Here is a 17,847-nt window from a genome sequence, read left to right as displayed (position 1 = left end):
CTGTATTCTTCCATTTTCCAGACAGAGTAACTGCAGTGCTCCCATTCCTCACGTTTCACTCAACAAGGGGAAGGCAGTTCTCTCTTACATGGGTGGAACGTTGTTAAAGGCTGGAGCGAAATGCAGCTTTAAATAAATGAAAAGGCCATGTTGGAGGAGCCTTTGTCTGTCGTACTCAGCCTATATGTACTACCCAAGAGTATTGGCTGGATGCACTAAGGAGTGGTAATGCTTCTCTCTCTGTCTCTCTGTCTCTCTGTCTGTCAGTGTGTGTGTACAATTGGACTTTTCCTCTGATCCCTTTTACTCTCTCTCTCTGTCTCTGTCTCTCTGTCTGTCCTGTCTGTCAGTGTGTGTGTACAATTGGACTTTTCCTCTGATCCCTTTTACTCTCTCTCTCTGTCTCTGTCTCTCTGTCTGTCCTGTCTGTCAGTGTGTGTGTACAATTGGGACTTTTCCTCAGATCCCTTTTACTCTCTCTTATCTCTCTCTGTACACTTGGCTTTGCATCGGTCCTCATCTCTGTACTCTTTTCTTCATCACGTGTTGAACGTCTTATGAAATGTGATTTTAGTTTGATAGGGTTTCCTTTTAAATAACTTGTATTCGTATGATTCTGCCATTCTTCTCTGCAGATCCTCTCAAACTCTGTCAGGTTGGATGGGGATCGTCGCTGCACAGCTATTTCCAGGTCTCTCCAGAGATCGGGTTCAAGTCCAGGCTCTGACTGGGCCACTCAAGGACATTCAGATACTTGTCTCAATGCCACTCCTGCGTTATCTTGGCTGTGTCTTAGGGTCATTGTCCTGTTGGAAGGTGAACCTTCACCCCAGTCTGAGGTCCTGAGCGCTCTGGATCAGGTTTTCATCAAGGATTTCTCTGTAGGTTGCTCCGCTCATCTTTCCCTCAATCCTGACTAGTCTCCCAGTCCCTGCCGCTGAAAAACATCCCCACAGCATGATGCTGCCACCACCATGCTTCACCATAGGGATGGTGCCAGATTTCCTCCAGACGTGACATTTGGCATTCAGGCCAAAGAGTCTTGGTTTCATCAGACCAGAGAATCTTGTTTCTCAGGGTCTGAGAGTCCTTTAGATGCCTTTTGGTAAACTCCAAGTGGGCTGTTATGTGCCTTTTACTGAGGAGTGGCTTCCATCTGGCCACTCTACCTTAAAGGTCTAATTGGTGGGTACGGTTTTGGGAAACATAAGGATCATATCTTTCACATTAGCAAAAGGTTAAATTACTTAAATTACTACACATAGGGTTAGTGGGGTTAGTGTACCAACACAGCGATAACTCCATGTTTACATCACTTGTTTAAGGAAGACACAGGCAGCCATCAGTGCTAATTAGCTATCTAGCATGCTCTGAACATCTGTGTGCCAGCCAACTGGAGGCACACACAGTATATGGATCTGTGCCAAACTGCTACAGTTGGTGTAATATATTTTTACTTTAAAGTTTATTTTGAAATCATCACTTTCGAAAACCAGTTTGAAAACGATGATTATTGACATTTCTAAACGTTAAAACACACCGTCGGAATTGTAGTTCAAAATAATCTTTAAAGTAATCTTTAAAGTAAAAAAGATTATTATCTATATATCTATATATCTATATATTACACCAACTGTAGCCGTGGGCGGATGTCACCGCTGAAAACACTACATTCGGAGAAGAAAGGTTTTCGCGAGCTAAAGTGATCTAGATCAGCACTCGTAGTATTGAATACGGCAGGTAGCCTAGTGGTTAGAGTGAAAGGTTGCAAGATCGAATCCCCGAGGTGACAAGGTAAAAAAAAAAAAAAATCTGTCGTTCTGCCCCTGAACGAGGCAGTGTTCGTAGGCCATCATTGTAAATAAGAATTTGTTCTTAACCTAGTTAAATAAAATACCTTATAAACATGGGTGAGGGAAATGATAGTGAATAAACCACTTACCAGTATTTCCCTTGGTTTGTCATTTGCCTTCCGAGAAGGCGAAAAAATACGCATGGAATTCATGATCTGCCATACTGAAAAAAGAAGCTTCCCTGGTGGCGCAGAGGATGACAGACCTGACTTGGGAACCAAACATTGCAGGTTTAAACTCTATGTACAGATCGTCAATATATGAAGTGTAAAGGAAAATATGTTTTTTGTTTGTAGGACTAAATGCTGTCCAAATGTCCATCGTGTTTTGGGAACAATCTCGTCGTCATGTCCACATATTCCCACAACCGGAACCTCTTAAAGACTGACAACATGTGTTCTGGAAACGTTCTTGTAAAGTCAGGTGAATGTTTTTTTTGCACCCTAAAAGAAACTGGATCGTTTTTTTGTGTTTTGGGAACATTTATTTTGTAATGTCCCCACATTGTTCTCACCAAACTGTTCCCAAAACATAATGAAACATTATAGGAACCTTTTAAAGAACTGAGCTAAATGTGTTCTTAAGAATGTTCTTGCAATAACAGACAAATGTTCTATACAAACAATCTATAATCATCACCATGACTGGGCAGTTTTTTGTCTAATGAGAACATTTGCCCATACCTAACATATGTTCTAGAAACGTTCGATAGGCTCTGCTCACCATGGTAACAGCAGAAAACTGAAGGAGGCAGTGAAATATATATATTTATTTATTTTGCCATGTTGGCAAGACATTAGTGACATGATGTATTCTGGTAGGCCTACTTCTCCCAACACATTATGGTAGGCCTACTTCTCCCAACACATTATGGTAGGCCTACTTCTCCCAACACATTATGGTAGGCCTACTTCTCCCAACACATTATGGTTGCTTATTTAGTAGAATTAATGAATTGTAAATGTATCTCTGCCACATCAAACATGGTGATGATGATAGACATCAGATGTTGATTAGAAGAGAAAAGACTAAAAATAACTGCTGCTGCTGTGAATAGCGTGTGGTGACTGACCTCTCTCGATATCTATTTTGTCATTTGTCAGTGTGTGTGGCGACTGACCTCTTTGGATGTCTACTCTATGTCAAAAGGCAGTCTTCAGCACTATACAAGTGATAAATAACAACACGAACCCCAGTGAGAGAAGAAAAAAAAAACATTGGAGACTGGGCTCTGGATTTGTATTGGCTGAGAGTGAAATGTGCGTCAGCTTGTTGTCACTGCGTGGAGAGATCACACTGAATAGATGATTAACCAGGTCCCAGGGGAAGGAGAAGGAGCGGACAGGTCCCTCTCACTTTCACGATGCGGCGCATGCAGGAGAGTATGTGGGTCCTACCTCTGGTTCTACTGGGGCTGTTAAAGCCCTGGGCTGCAGGCTACTCACTCAGTCAGGTAATTTCCCTTGTGTAAATTGATTAATATATTATATAGCCTAGTGATATTACGATTGACACAATATAATTTCATTTGAAAAATATGGTTGGGAGAACTAAATTGCTACATAGGCTAATATATTACAGGTGGCACTTTGTTTTTATCGTTTTGGTGTAGTCAGTTATGATTCTGTTTATTTCACAATCCAGTGGTTGCTGTTAAATGTATTATTTCTATCGGGGGACTAAACATTGACTTATCCTTGGAGCGTCACGCGAACCATTACGCAAAACTCGGCTGTTATCTTACTATCATTGTAAGTGACACGTCGTTGGAATGGACGTTTCCAGAAAACCACTGGCCACCTGAGAATCGTTAAAAAAACAAAAACCATCCGACAGATACAATTAGGGCTGACCCTGTTTAGTCGACTAGTTGATTATTTGGTCAATAAACTGTTGGCCGACTGAGATTTTTTTGTTGTCAAGCAGTCGCAATTTATTTTATTTTTCATGGCACATGAGATACCTTTCCTGACAGATTTGCGCCAGTCTCAGTGGACTAATCCATTGCGTATGGAACAGTCCGCGAAGCACGCGTGCCGCGAGACTATTTGTCTTGGTAGCCAAGTAATTTGATAAAATTGATCAAATAAGTGAAATTGCATTCGTTTCTCAATTGCATTGCTTTTCCACAAGTGACTACTGCTTTGGACCTGACACCGTTTGTGAGAGTATTCCTTAGGCCTACAGTAAGCCTGTGTGTGAAGATCATTTTCCTTGGGTATAATTTAAAATGTTGAGTCAATAAGGTGAGTGCAGCTAAGATGAACAAGGCACGTCTCTCACCAGAGTGCGCTCTCCCGCCATTTCACTCGCATTCATTGTTTCATAACTTAATTGTGTGAATCTACAATGTTTGTTTGGTTACGTAATTTATCCAATATACACTACATGACCAAAAGTATATGGACACCTGCTCGTCGAACATCTCATTCAAATATCGTGGGCATTAAAATGGTATTGGTCCCCCCTTTGCTGCTATAACAGCCTCCACTCTTCTGGGAAGGCTTTCCACTTGATGCTGGAACATTACTGGTGGGACTTGCTTCCATTCAGCCACAAGCATTAGTGAGGTTGGGCACTGATGTTGGGCGATTAGGCCTGGCTAGCAGTCACCGTTCCAATTCATCACACAGGTGTTCGATGGGGTTAAGGTCAGGACTGATGCAGGCCAGTCAAGTTCTTCCACACCGATCTCAACAATCCATTTCTGTATGGACCAAGCTTTGTGCACATGGGGCATTGTCATGCTGAAACAGGAAAGGGCCTTCCCCAAACTGTTGCCACAAAGTTGGAAGCACAGAATCGTCTAGAATGTGATTGTATGTTGTAGCGTAAATACTTCCCTTCACTGGAACTAAGGGGCCAAGGCCAAACCATGGAAAACAGCCCCAGACATGATTCCTCCACCAAACTTTACAGTTGGCACTATGCATTTGGGTAGGTAGCGTTCTCCTGAGCATCCGCCAAACCCAGATTCATCCGTCAGACTGCCAGATGGTGAAGCGTGATTCATCACTCCAGACAGAGAACGCGTTTCCACTGCTCCGGAGTCCAAAGAACGGTACCGTTCTGGCAGCTTGTGTGGACTACCACTTCGCGGCTGAGCCGTTGTTGTTCCTAGACGTTTCCACTTCACAATAACAGCACTTACAGTTGACCTGGACAGCTCTAGCAGGGCAGAAATTTGACAAACTGACTTGTTGGAAAGGTGGCATTGTATGATGGTGCTACGTTCAAAGTCACTGAGCTCTTCAGTAAGGCCATTTTACTGCCAATGTTTGTCTATGGAGATTGCATGGTGGTGTGCATTTGTTTTTACACCTATCAACAACGGGTGTGGCTGAAATATTAGAATCCACTAATTTGAAGGGAGGGGTGTCCACATACTTTTGTATATATATATATATATATATAGCGTACAGTCCTTTACCATTCTCATTGTGGACACTTTTGAGCTCACAACCTACAGTGCCTTGCAAAAGTATTCATCCCCTTGGCGTTTTTCCTATTTTGTTGCATTACAACCTGTAATTTAAATTTTTATTTGGATTTCATGTAATGGACATACAGAAAATAGTCCAAATTGGTGAAGTGAAATGAAAAAGTGGGAGTATGTATTCGGAAATATGTATTCACCCCCTTTGCTATGAAGCCCCTAAATAAGATCTCATGCAAACAATTACCTTCAGAAGTCACATAATTAGTTAAATAAAGTTCACCTGTGTGTAATCTAAGTGCCACATGATCTGTCACATGATCTCAGTATATATATACACCTGTTCTGAAGGCCCCAGAGTCTGCAACACCACTAAGCAAGGGGCACCACCAAGCAAGCGGGACTATGAAGACCAAGGAGCTCAAACAGGTCAGGGAAAAAGTTGTGGAGAAGTACAGATCAGGGTTGGGTTATAAAAAAATAACCGAAACTTTGAACATCCCACGGAGCACCATTAAATCCATTATTAAAAAATGGAAAGAATATGGCACCACAACAAACCTGCCAAAAGAGGGCCGCCCACCAAAACTCATGGACCAGGCAATGAGGGCATTAATCAGAGAGGCAACAAAGAGACTAAAGATAACCCAGAAGGAGCTGCAAAACTCCACAGCGGAGATTGGAGTATATGTCCATAGGACCACTTTAAGCCGTACACTCCACAGAGCTGGGCTTTACGGAAGAGTGTCCAGAAAAAAATAAGCAGACATGTTTGGTGTTTGCCAAAAGGCATGTTGGAGACTCCCCAAACATATGAAAGAAGGTACTCTGGTCAGATTTCGTTTTTTGGCCATTAAGGACAATACTATGTCTGGCGCAAACTCAACACCTCTCATCACCCCAAGAACACCATCCCTACAGTGAAGCATGATGGTGGCAGCATCATGCTGTGGGGATGTTTTTCATTGGCAGGGACTGGGAAACTGGTCAGAATTGAAGGAATGATGGATGGCGCTAAATATAGGGAAATTCTTGAGGGAAACCTGTTTCAGTCTTCCATAGATTTGAGACTGGGATGGTTCACCTTCCAGCAGGACAATGACCCTAAGCATACTGCTAAAGCAACACTCGAGTGGTTTAAGGGGAAACATTTAAATGTCTTGGAATGTCCTAGTCAAAGCCCAGACCTCAATCCAATTGAGAAGATTGCCAGGCCTGTGCTGGCGAACCAGGGACACCATGCGTAGGGCTGGTGCCATGTACCCCGATATGGTTCTCAATCAGAGGCAGGTGTCGTTAGTTGTCTCTGATTGAGAATCATACTTAGGTAGCCTTTTCCCACATGTGTTTCGTGGGTGATATATTTTCCGTTTCAGTGTTTGCACCATTTGGGACTGTTTCGGTTTTCATTTTGGTTTCTCTTGTTCTTTTTGTATTCTGTATTCATTCTCATTAAATTACATTATGGATACATACCACGCTGCATTTTGGTCCTCCGATCCTTCCTACTCCTCCTCCTCAGAAGAGGAAGAAGAAAGCCGTTACAGAGGGCAACTTTGAGGGCCCAGAATAGTTAATACAATGTTGCAAGTTCGATAGCCTAGCTCAAGCCAGACCCAGTTGATACAATGTTTCAAGTTCATTGCAGACAGGAGTAGAGAGATAAATGCAGTTGAAGAACATGAACAAACCCCCATGCTTAGCCAGTGTGATTTATAGGATATATTTTCTACTTGCAATATTTTTATTTGTTGGCTTTATGTAGGCTCATTTTACCTACTTGGCAATAGAACAGATACGTTATTATAATTGAAATTAAATTGTTCCACGAAAATGTGCACATGAACATCATAACTGGTTTGGTAGAAATGGTAAGATAAATTGGCATTCCACATGAAAAAGGTTGCCGACCCCTAGTGCCCCTAGTGATCTTATTGACAGGCCAGCAGCAGCGGGAGGAGGAGGGGGGGGGGCGGGTTGGGAATACCCTTTTCTTCTTCTGGTTATCTTGATCTCTGGCTCCCTCTTGAGTCATTTATGTCTTTATTATTTCATCCAACGTGCTGAAAGCGCGTGTCATTCGGTCAAGGGCCAAGTGTCTGCGGGTTTTCGGTCTTCCCTTGCGGTTGATTGATGAATTAAGGTCACTGATTAGTAAGGAAATCACCTGGTTGTCTAAGTCTTAATTGAAAGGAAAAAAACAAAAACCAGCAGACACTAGGCTCTCCATGGAATGAGTTTGACATCCCCTGGTTTAAAGCATCAGACAAGCTCAGTGCATATATAATAAAACACATAGGGGGTGTATATATATATATATATATATATATGGGGAAAATCTATTGGTCGAAAGAACAGACGACACTCGGTTGACCAAGATGTATTTTAGTCGAGGACAACCCTAGACAGATAAATACACATTATTCATTATGTAAAGAAAGTAGAATACTAGTGGTTACATTCTTGGTCAATTAGGAGGCACAGATATCACTATTGGATGTCATTGATTAGTTTAGATTTTTGTTGAAGATTGAAAACTGGTTCTATGTGTTTTGACCTATTTTCTAAAGACGGACAGCTGATATCACCACAAGAAAGTATATGCATAAATAAACACACTTCAGGGAAAATGGCTATACAGCAGAGAATATGCATAACCCGTTTAAATGTTTGTGTGTGTGTGTTGATCCTCAGGTGTGTGACCCATCTAAAGATGGCACGATCTATAACTACAAAGCTAAGACACTGAATGGGAGTCGTTCAGTCTCCCTCAGTGAGTACATGGGGAAGACCGTCCTCTTCGTCAACGTAGCCACTTACTGAGGACTCACCTTCCAGTACCTGGGTAAGACTGTCTGGTTTAAGACTAACATTATAACAGTATACTAACAGTGGAGTTATCAAGCTGCAGTAGGCTAACAGTGGAGTTAGCAAGCTGCAGTAGGCTAACAGTGGAGTTAGCAAGCTGCAGTAGGCTAACAGTGGAGTTAGCAAGCTGCAGTAGGCTAACAGTGGAGTTAGCAAGCTGCAGTAGGCTAACAGTGGAGTTAGCAAGCTGCAGTAGGCTAACAGTGGAGTTAGCAAGCTGCAGTAGGCTAACAGTGGAGTTAGCAAGCTGCAGTAGGCTAACAGTGGAGTTAGCAGAATACAGTAGGCTAACAGTGGAGTTAGCTAACTGCAGTAGGCTAACAGTGGAGTTAGCTAACTGCAGTAGGCTAACAGTGGAGTTAGCAGAATGCAGTAGGCTAACAGTGGAGTTAGCAGAATGCAGTAGGCTAACAGTGGAGTTAGCAGAATGCAGTAGGCTAACAGTGGAGTTAGCAGAATGCAGTAGGCTAACAGTGGAGTTAGCAAGCTGCAGTAGGCTAACAGTGGAGTTAGCAAGCTGCAGTAGGCTAACAGTGGAGTTAGCAAGCTGCAGTAGGCTAACAGTGGAGTTAGCAAGCTGCAGTAGGCTAACAGTGGAGTTAGCAAGCTGCAGTAGGCTAACAGTGGAGTTAGCAAGCTGCAGTAGGCTAACAGTGGAGTTAGCAAGCTGCAGTAGGCTAACAGTGGAGTTAGCAAGCTGCAGTAGGCTAACAGTGGAGTTAGCAAGCTGCAGTAGGCTAACAGTGGAGTTAGCAGAATACAGTAGGCTAACAGTGGAGTTAGCTAACTGCAGTAGGCTAACAGTGGAGTTAGCTAACTGCAGTAGGCTAACAGTGGAGTTAGCAGAATGCAGTAGGCTAACAGTGGAGTTAGCAGAATGCAGTAGGCTAACAGTGGAGTTAGCAGAATGCAGTAGGCTAACAGTGGAGTTAGCAGAATGCAGTAGGCTAACTCGAGCCTTCACAGTAGACTGGCCCCACGCTTATAGTCTTGGGCGGTATACCGTTTATACCCTATACCGGGGAATTTCAAAATACCAGGCTGTATGATTTTCGTGCGTGCTACGCCACTGCTTATAACTAAGAGATCGAATAAATAGAATCATAGATATAATCAAATCCTGTTATATCCAGGTCAGGGCTCCAGCTGTGCATCTGCTTTGCTAACCTACTAGCTAAGTGACTAGATGTCAAGATCAAGCTTCTTGATTATTATAGCAGACATTCAATCCCCTCCTGGTTCAAGATGCCTGTTGCCTATAAATAGTTTTTTTTTAAAGCACCGCTTGTGTGCAAATTCAATACTACCGTATAGCCTGGTATGGTACAGGAAACATGAACATCTGGATACAGCCCAACCTTACCCACACTTCGTTTAATCCCCAAAACCATGTAAATCCCTCTTACAATGAGCAAGTCCACACATAGACTAACAGGCTTGACTGACTGAGGCCTAGATTCAATCCGATCAAGCGTTAACCGGCGATAGCTGTCACCCGCATAGCTGACGTTTTGGCTGTGTTGGAGGTGGGAACTGCTTGGGAGCTGTCAGATCGGTGAGCTGCTGCTCTTGTAATCATTGTCAGGAAGCCACACCCAGAAGGAGGAAGTGTACAGGCTATATAGAAATAATGACGTTCTAATTGAAAAATCATTAAACGAAATCATGAGGATTTCTATCAGCCTAATGGAGGTGCAGATTACATCTCACATTCCAGTGTTGGAGATTGTAAACAAAGGCAGTTAATGCGACTCCATGCGGCCAATGGCAATGTCCGCTTTAGGTATAATGCCGGGAGCAGCTTGTGGATTTGACAGAGCTAACGCAGTTTCAACTCACGACACATTTCAAAAACAACCCGCAATGCAGATGTCGGTTCTGATCCTAGGAATGGAGCCCCTAGAGTGCTCTGCAACAAAGACAAAGGCTAGTCCATGTGTGACCAGAACAGGGGAACTGTAGTATACGCCCTACTTTAATGTACGTTGTTTAGAAATCTGATTTTTTGACCTCAAGTTACCCAAGGGGTTTATCGGATTGATCTTGTTGTTGTGTTATCTTTCTATTATAAAAGCTTTAATCCAGCTGTGTGTGTGTGTGTGTGTGTGTGTGTGTGTGTGTGTGTGTGTGTGTGTGTGTGTGTGTGTGTGTGTGTGTGTGTGTGTGTGTGGTGTGTGATCTAATCAGAGTTGAATGCACTACACGAGGAAATGAAGGATTATGGGTTTACCATTCTCGGGTTCCCCTCCAATCAGTTTGGAAAACAGGAGCCAGGAGAAAATCATGAGATTCTGGCCACTCTAAAGTAAGTATTGTTTGTCTCAAAGACCCGTTAACAATTGAACAGTCATTAAAATACATATAAAGTGGTCTAATGTATATGATATACTGTACATTACCAGTGTTTTTATTATGAAGGTGAAATAAACCTGAAACTAATGCAAGTGTCTTGCATGCCAATAAAGGCAAATCCTCTGTCAATCAACAGAGCTTCATTTAGTTTGGGAAAAACATCCCAGGATTGGGAGATCAGTTTCTGAGAAGCGATATACAGATCCCTAAAGTATAGCTCGCTCTGAGAATAAGCAACATTCCTATGGTATCTGGTCCCTCTAGCCCACCTTAGACTCTACCCCTGGCCAGCTTAAACCCCATGTTCCCCAGACTGTTAACCCTGGTTTCACCAGTGTCTGCCTTCAGTATATTTGGGTTTATAACCTGGGTTGTTAACCTCTAGTAAAAGCAGAGATTGTATGTTTAAGAAGCTTAACAGTGTTGTGGTTTGTGTTCGTGTCACATAGTCTGTCTATCTAGGGCAATAGCTTAGTGAGTTTGGCACCCATTAAAAAGGTCCTTTAAGTTCTCAAAAGCATGTCTAGCCAGTGTTTGTGTCCCAAATGGCACCCTATTCCCTAAATAGCGTGCTACTTTTGACAAGAGCCTTATGGAGCCTGGTCAGAGCCTTATGGAGCCTGGTCCGATCGTTATGGGGCCTGGTCAGAGCCTTATGGGGCCTTGTCAGAGCCTGGTCAGAGCCTTATGGAGCCTGGTCAAAGCCTTTTGGGGCCTGGTCAGAGCCTTATGGGGCCTTGTCAGAGCCTGGTCAGAGCCTTATGGAGCCTGGTCCGATCGTTATGGGGCCTGGTCAGATCCTTATGGAGCCTGGTCAGATCCTTATGGGGCCTGGTCAGATCCTTATGGGCCCTGGTCAGAACCTTATGGGCCCTGGTCAAAAGTAGGGGACTATATAGGGAATAGAGTACAATTTGGGAGGCAGTCCAGTGATAAGTGTATCTCTCTCTCTCCTTGGGTTCCAGGCATGTCCGACCAGGAAATGGATTTGTTCCAAACTTCCTGCTATTCCAGAGGGGGGATGTGAACGGAGACACAGAACAAGGAGTCTACACTTTCCTTAAAGTAAGCAAGTGTTTAGAGAAAGTGTTCAGGAAACGCACTCAATATTCCCAGGTTTTCCAGAAATCCCAAAACCTTCAACCAGGACTTCTGGAAAACTTCAACATTGGAAAGTTATCAGAAACAAGTTGACTGATTGTTGTCATCCTAGTGTACAGTGGAGTCAATAACACTTTGTGGGCGACTTACCTGGTCAGATTCCCACTATAATCCTGACTGAATTATTGGACGGATACTGTGGCTGTGACAGCTGGCAAAATCATCCTGTAACAGAAACGGAACTGGGTTACACAGAGAGAATTATACCGTACCATTCACTGTGTCTATTGGGTACAGACATTGTTTTTAATAGGTCTAACAGTAAAGACGTCATTTAATGGTGCAAATGTATTCCATTTTTATTGTGGCATGAACACAACCAGTCATGATGTTTTCATCTGATTGTCAAATAAATCACTTCAAAAAGTAGGCTACCTCCGGCTGCTCACGTTCGCCCACTCCAAATAATCCCAGCATCCAAACAGTGCACTGTGCACGCGCCATTTAATGAATGGAAAGAGACCTCTGTTACAAACAGGGTCATTTGTATTTCGTATTTGGGGTTCTTATGGATCCCCATTAGTTCCTGTCAAGGCAGCAGCTACTCTTCCTGGGGTTTATTATGGATCCCCATTAGTTCCTGCCAAGGCAGCAGCTACTCTTCCTGGGGTTTATTATGGATCCCCATTAGTTCCTGCCAAGGCAGCAGCTACTCTTCCTGGGGTTTATTATGGATCCCCATTAGTTCCTGCCAAGGCAGCAGCTACTCTTCCTGGGGTTTATCATGGATCCCCATTAGTTCCTGCCAAGGCAGCAGCTACTCTTCCTGGGGTTTATCATGGATCCCCATTAGTTCCTGTCAAGGCAGCAGCTACTCTTCCTGGGGTTTATTATGGATCCCCATTAGTACCTGTCAAGGCAGCAGCTACTCTTCCTGGGGTTTATTATGGATCCCCATTAGTTCCTACCAAGGCAGCAGCTACTCTTCCTGGGGTTTATTATGGATCCCCATTAGTTCCTGTCAAGGCAGCAGCTACTCTTCCTGGGGTTTATCATGGATCCCCATTAGTTCCTGTCAAGGCAGCAGCTACTCTTCCTGGGGTTTATTATGGATCCCCATTAGTTCCTACCAAGGCAGCAGCTACTCTTCCTGGTGTTTATTATGGATCCCCATTAGTTCCTACCAAGGCAGCAGCTACTCTTCCTGGTGTTTATTATGGATCCCCATTAGTTCCTGCCAAGGCAGCAGCTACTCTTCCTGGGGTTTATTATGGATCCCCATTAGTTCCTGCCAAGGCAGCAGCTACTCTTCCTGGGGTTTATTATGGATCCCCATTAGTTCCTGTCAAGGCAGCAGCTACTCTTCCTGGTGTTTATTATGGATCCCCATTAGTTCCTGCCAAGGCAGCAGCTACTCTTCCTGGGGTTTATTATGGATCCCCATTAGTTCCTGCCAAGGCAGCAGCTACTCTTCTTTAAAAAATTACATGACATTACATTTCATAACATTTTACCCAACACATTTAGTGTGTTCCCTCAGGCCTCTACTCTACTACAACATATCTACACTACAACACCCATGTGCACATGGGGCGGCAGGGTAGCCTAGTGGTTAGAGCGTTGGTCTAGTAACCGGAAGGTTGCAAGTTCAAACCCCCGAGCTGACAAGGTACAAATCTGTCGTTCTGCCCCTGAACAGGCAGTTAACCCACTGTTCCTAGGCCGTCATTGAAAATAAGAATTTGTTCTTAACTGACTTGCCTAGTTAAATAAAGGTAAAATAAAAAAAAAAAAAAAATGTGTGTAGAGTGTGTTTTATGTGTGTGTCTCTTCAGTCCCCGCTGTTTCATAAGGGGTATTTTGTCATTTTTTAAATCTAATTTTACCGCTTGCATCAGTTAGCTGATGTGGAATAGAGTTCCATGTAGTCATGGCTCTATGTAGTACTGTGGAATAGAGTTCCATGTAGTCATGGCTCTATGTAGTACTGTGGAATAGAGTTCCCTGTAGTCATGGCTCTATGTAGTACTGTGGAATAGAGTTCCATGTAGTCATGGCTCTATGTAGTACTGTGGAATAGAGTTCCATGTAGTCATGGCTCTATGTAGTACTGTGGAATAGAGTTCCATGTAGTCATGGCTCTATGTAGTACTGTGGAATAGAGTTCCCTGTAGTCATGGCTCTATGTAGTACTGTGGAATAGAGTTCCCTGTAGTCATGTCTCTATGTAGTACTGTGGAATAGAGTTCCATGTAGTCATGGCTCTATGTAGTACTGTGGAATAGAGTTCCCTGTAGTCATGGCTCTATGTAGTACTGTGGAATAGAGTTCCCTGTAGTCATGTCTCTATGTAGTACTGTGGAATAGAGTTCCATGTAGTCATGGCTCTATGTAGTACTGTGGAATAGAGTTCCATGTAGTCATGGCTCTATGTAGTACTGTGGAATAGAGTTCCATGTAGTCATGGCTCTATGTAGTACTGTGTGTCTCCCATAGTCTGTTCTGGACTTGGAGATTGTGAATATGTCTTTGGTGGCATGTCTTGTGGGGTATGTATGGGTGTCTGAGCTGTGTGCTGGTTGTTTAAACAGACAGCTTGGTGCATTCAGCTTGTCAACACTTCTTACAAATACAAGTAGTGATGAAGTCAATCTCTCCTCCACTTTCAGCCATGAGAGATTGACATACATATTATTAATGTTAGCTCTATGTGTACATTTAAGGGCCAGCTGTGTTGCCCTGTTCTGAGACAGGTGTAATTTTTCGAGATCCCTCTTTGTGGCACCTGACCACACTACTGAACAGTAGTCCAGGTGGGACAAAACTAGAGCCTGTAGGACCTGGCTTGTTGATAGTTCTGTTAAGAAAGTAGAGAAATGCTTTATTATGGACAGACAACTGTAATGACATTCAGCAGGTGTCATTAGGCCTACAACACTGGCTGTATTCATGGTTGCCAAGGGAAACCATGCTTAACCAAAAATGTGAACAAGAAAAAAGCGTCAGAGCGAGCTAAACAGCACCCCTTTGTCCCAGTATTTTTAGCCCATGTATCTCATGCACTCTGGACAAAAAGAGTATGACTTGGGATCCTTCCTGTAGCTCTCGTAACATCCTTCTGATAGGACAACATAACCTGCCCAACGGTAGTTCTAACCCTATCTTCTATAACTGTTCTAACCCTGTTTTCTAGAACTGTTCCAACCCTGTCTTCTAGAACTGTTCTAACACTATAACCCTGTCTTCTAGAACTGTTAACCCAATAACCCCCTCTTCTAGAACTGTTCTAACACTATAACCCTGCCTTCTAGAACTGCTCTAACCCTATAACCCCCTCTTCTAGAACTGTTCTAACCCTATAACCCCCTTCTAGAACTGTTCTAACCCTATAACCCCTCTTCTAGAACTGTTCTAACCCTATAACCCCCTCTTCTAGAACTGTTTTAACACTATAACCCTGTCTTCTAGAATTGTTAACCCAATAACCCTGTCTTCTAGAACTGTTCTAACCCTATAACCCTGTCTTCTAGAACTGTTCTAACCCTGTTTTCTAGAACTGTTCTAACCCTGTTTTCTAGAACTGTTCTAACACTATAACCCTGTCTTCTAGAACTGTTCTAACACTACAAACCTGCCTTCTAGAACTGCTCTAACCCTATAACCCCCTCTTCTAGAACTGTTCTAACCCGATAACCCCCTCTTCTAGAACTGTTCTAACCCGATAACCCCCTCTTCTAGAACTGTTCTAACCCTATAACCCCCTCTTCTAGAACTGTTCTAACCCTATAACCCTGTCTTCTAGAACTGTTCTAACCCTGTCTTCTAGAACTGTTAACCCAATAACCCCCTCTTCTAGAACTGTTCTAACACTATAACCCTGCCTTCTAGAACTGCTCTAACCCTATAACCCCCTCTTCTAGAACTGTTCTAACCCTATAACCCCCTCTTCTAGAACTGTTCTAACCCTATAACCACCTCTTCTAGAACTGTTCTAACCCTATAACCACCTCTTCTAGAACTGTTCTAACCCTATAACCCCCTCTTCTAGAACTGTTTTAACACTATAACCCTGTCTTCTAGAATTGTTAACCCAATAATCCTGTCTTCTAGAACTGTTCTAACCCTATAACCCTGTCTTCTAGAACTGTTCTAAACCTGTTTTCTAGAACTGTTCTAACACTATAACCCTGTCTTCTAGAACTGTTCTAACACTACAAACCTGCCTTCTAGAACTGTTCTAACCCTATAACCCCGTCTTCTAGAACTGTTCTAACCCGATAACCCCCTCTTCTAGAACTGTTCTAACCCTATAACCCCCTCTTCTAGAACTGTTCTAACCCTATAACCCCCTCTTCTAGAACTGTTCTAACCCTATAAACCTGTTCTAGAACTGTTCTAACCCGATAACCCCCTCTTCTAGAACTGTTCTAACCCTATAACCCCCTCTGCTAGAACTGTTCTAACCCTATAACCCTGCCTTCTAGAATTGTTCTAACCCTATCTTCTAGAACTGTTCTAACCCTATAACTCTGTCTTCTAGAACTGTTCTAACCCTATAACCCTGTCTTCTAGAACTCCTGCCCGCCAGTAGGGGACAGCTTTGAGAACCCCACCAACAGGCTCTTCTGGGAGCCCCTGAAGATCAACGACATCAAGTGGAACTTTGAGAAGTTCCTGGTCGGACCGGATGGGAAGCCCGTGATGAGGTGGTTCCCCCGGGTCCCAGTGTCTGAGGTTCGGGAGGACATCCTCAAATACATCCGTCAACTCTTCTCCCAGTCCACCCAGCAGAACATTGACTAAGATTTAACGTGCCCCAAATGGCACCCTAATCCCAAGATAGTGCACTACTGGAAATTCTCCAATTCACCAGGGCCCACAGGGCTAGTGCACTATATTGGGAATATGGTGCCATTTGGGATGCAGCCTGTGTTATCAGGGCTGGGGTCGATTCCATGTCAATGGAGTAAATTCCTGTATTGAAATTCAGCCTACAGATTTATTAGATTCCCCTTTTAGATACACGAAAACACAGTGGACTGGTTTCCAGGGTCCAGATTACACCTCTTTCTGGACTAAAAAGCACTTTCAATGGAAATTCTCCAATGAGTATGCTGTCATGTTATTCCAAGAGTAGGCTGAATCTGGATCAAGGAAACCAATGTCATATAACTATTTTCCCCATCCTGACAAGCCATGTATGTGTAGAATAGATCATTCAACTGATTCGTAGAAGAAAATGTCAATCAATTCAAATGGCTGGCTGTGGTGGTAGTGGGTAAGGGTCGCTGGTCGTAGAGGAGGTGGCATGTTGTATGAAGGTGAGGCTTGAAAACAGCGCGTCTGTGGTGCCAAACCTGAGTTCTAGGGTCCAGGCCAGTCCTTCAGTGCATTCAGGCTGGGCCTGGTAACCCTGGGAGTCATGTTACCTCCTGGTCCTGCCACCTGACTAATTCATGTCAATAAATCACGTCAGTATAACATGGTGCCAAGTTCTTCCTGTAAACGATGATGAACTGTGGTGTGTGTGTGTGTGTGTGTGTGGCCACTCAAATGCTTTCACAAAATGTCTAGGTCAACAAAGAAAACGTTTTTTTTTTAAATGAAGATGACCACCAGAGTAAGACGTACAAAGACATTTAGGATATGTTTATATTAAGCCAGTTTAAATACAAAAAGTCTCATCACATCAGTAATGTGCTTTTCCCCTCTTGCAAACACTCCAGAACTACAAACTAGGAAAAGACCAATGCCAGAGGGGGAAAAAAACCAAGGCATTCCTTTCAAAGAGCAATTCAACCATTCTGGAATCTAACGTCTTTAAAAAAATAAGTCTGATCCAACTGGATTTACAGTGAATTAAACACCCATCTTTACCAGTCTGAATGCAACATACACAAAGGTTTATAATACCCATACATATGCAATCCTATGTAGCTTGGATTCAGGAGATTAGTTCACCACCAAACCAAATCACACATCAGAAGGATTGGTGGCTCTAGGGGTAGTGACCAACCCCTCGCCCCTTAAAACTCCAGACACTAGTGAAGATATCAAAACATCGTAAAGTATAGTAGTAATAACTCCACGCCATTTTGTTCAACACCTATCCAATCCTCTGATCAATAGAAGTACCTGGGGTAAGGTACAAGGCTGGGGTTGGATTTCAAACTGGCTCTTGACGGTATCAGAGGCTCACAGGACTGCCGGATAGATAGGATATTAGTATGGAGCTGC

General features: G+C 43.2%; 1 pseudogene; it reads left to right on the top strand.

The window, feature by feature from the left end:
- The first annotated feature begins 3,119 nt into the window (after nt 1–3,119).
- On the top strand, nt 3,120–17,091 carry LOC139390926 (glutathione peroxidase 3-like; annotated as a pseudogene).
- The last annotated feature ends 756 nt before the right edge of the window (nt 17,092–17,847 follow it).

The sequence above is a fragment of the Oncorhynchus clarkii genome, chromosome 31 (assembly GCF_045791955.1).
Source record: "Oncorhynchus clarkii lewisi isolate Uvic-CL-2024 chromosome 31, UVic_Ocla_1.0, whole genome shotgun sequence".
In the NCBI taxonomy this organism is placed as follows: domain Eukaryota; kingdom Metazoa; phylum Chordata; class Actinopteri; order Salmoniformes; family Salmonidae; genus Oncorhynchus; species Oncorhynchus clarkii.
Note: the sequence above shows the minus strand (reverse complement) of the source record. Positions and strands in the feature narration are given on the sequence as shown.